The sequence below is a fragment of the Pteronotus mesoamericanus genome, unplaced genomic scaffold (genome assembly GCF_021234165.1).
Source record: "Pteronotus mesoamericanus isolate MK-2021 breed Mesoamerican mustached bat unplaced genomic scaffold, CSHL_Meso_final contig_78, whole genome shotgun sequence".
Taxonomy (NCBI): domain Eukaryota; kingdom Metazoa; phylum Chordata; class Mammalia; order Chiroptera; family Mormoopidae; genus Pteronotus; species Pteronotus mesoamericanus.
In genome coordinates, this window is record NW_026555258.1 from 12,253,649 (window position 1) to 12,255,549 (window position 1,901).

Consider the following 1,901-nt stretch of genomic DNA (forward strand, 5'->3'; position numbering starts at 1 on the left):
ATACGGGCTGCATGTCTGTAGAGAACTGAGGTTCATGGGGCAACTTCCAGCTCTGTAGACCTCTCCTCCAAGGAGCTGCCCTTGACTGAGCAAGATGCTCAGGTGCAGGGAGTGTTGCTGAAGCAGCCCTGCTGGGCCCTTGCCAGAGTGCCCGGAGCCGCTCAGTCTGGGACATGCCGTTTATGTGAGCATTAGGGAACATTATCAGGATGTACTGAAGACGTAGGGCAGGCTGTTAGCCTGGTGCTTCTTTCTTCATTATCTCAGTGAGATCTCAGGTCTGAGGCAGGCCTGGGAGCCCCTGGCAAGTAGAACTGGAGCCTGAGAGGGGGACATGATGCCCCCCCCCCCCACCCCCTCCGGGTCTGGCTTCCCTGCAAGGGCACGCCTTCTTGAGGAAACACTTGATATCCGTTCACACAGCAGAGACTGAGCCAGGTGCCGCCCCACGCCACTTCAGGGCTAAATTAGGATTAGAGGCAGGACTAGTTTGTCACAGGAAAAAAAATAGAAAGTTCAAGTTTTTTGTTTGTTTGTTTGTTTGTTTTAAATACAGAGTGAGCTCAGTGTTACCACTCTAATATCATCCTTATTGTACTCCACTTGCTTTCTTGAATGGAATGATCTTCCTGAATGGAAGCTGTCTCCAGCATTGGGCCCCACTTTGAGTGTGTTGCACAGGAAGAGGCCAAAGAAGGATTGAGAACCATTGAGCTAATAGAAAAGGCCATGTAGAATTCTTTTTTTTTGACTGACAGATCCTGCCTCAGGTTTATTTGCGCAGACACCACAGGAGGACATCAGCTCCATGCAGACAGCAGCCCAAGGGCACAACAGTCCTCACATCAGTAGACAGAGGCCTCTACGGTGGAGCCTTTGCAGGGGCCTGGGTGCCTTTGGGAGCCTGAGACGGAGCTGGAGCCTGAGCAGGAGCTGCAGCCGCATCTGCAGCCTGAGGCTTGGTTTGAGCCTTGGCCTGTGGCCGGCAGAGCCGTGGTGATGTGAGCTTGACCACCTTTCCCGAGCTTGGGGTGAGCAGTGTAAGCAAGTCCACTGAGCTTGCGGCTGCCGCCCCATAGGACCTTGAGCTTGAACCCCTTGGGATTGGCCAGGGCCTGGACAGCCTCAGCATGTGCGCTCATGGTCTTGGCGTTGTTGGCCTGCCTCTTCAGGCCCTTCTTGTGCTTCTTGGCCAAGTGTGTGTTCCTCAGGAACGTGGGGTATGCCCCTTTAACAGATTTGTTTCTTTGTGATTGGAGTTTCTTGATACTGTTTCTGGGCCATTTTTGGGACTGGTTGTGCGTGATGTGGTTCTTGGACTTGGCTGTGTCTGTACCTAAGCCTGCGGCTCTCATAGCGCCTGGGACCGGAAGAGACCACATTGAATTGCGTAATGGGCTCATTGAAGGTTACTTTCTCCCAAATGATTCCCTTTTGGAGGTCTGAATGTCTTCTGTTTGAGGGGTTTTGCGCTCAGAAATTAAGCAAGAGTATTAAGTATCCTGACGGGTGAGTTCCATTGTAGATATAAAATAAGTAACTTGGTCAAATGAACAGATTGTTTATAAATGAACTTAGACTTTTTGAGCCTCATTATTGTCATACGTAGACTGGGCATAATACTAGCTGTGTCCTGGGGTTTTAGCAAGGATGAATTGAGGTCACATGTACTAAGCCCAGCTTCGCAGCACCTGGCATATGACAGCCAGCCCCGTGGTGTGTGTCCCTTTAAGTCTCGATGGGTAACAAGCGTGTCAGGCTGGCGCACACCAGAGGAACAGCGTGGTGCAGAGGCACAGCGGTGCGTGGTGTTGGTGGCAGCTGGCCACGAAGGTGCACAAGGTACAGGAATATGTCATAACTGTGCCCTAAAGTCGCCAGGAAGTGATAAGATTAAAAAC

The 1,901-nt window shown here is 51.3% G+C and overlaps 1 pseudogene; it reads right to left on the reverse strand.

The window, feature by feature from the left end:
- Nucleotides 1–862: 862 nt before the first annotated feature.
- Nucleotides 863–1,355, reverse strand: LOC129079488 (60S ribosomal protein L29-like; annotated as a pseudogene).
- Between the last annotated feature and the right edge of the window lie 546 nt (nucleotides 1,356–1,901).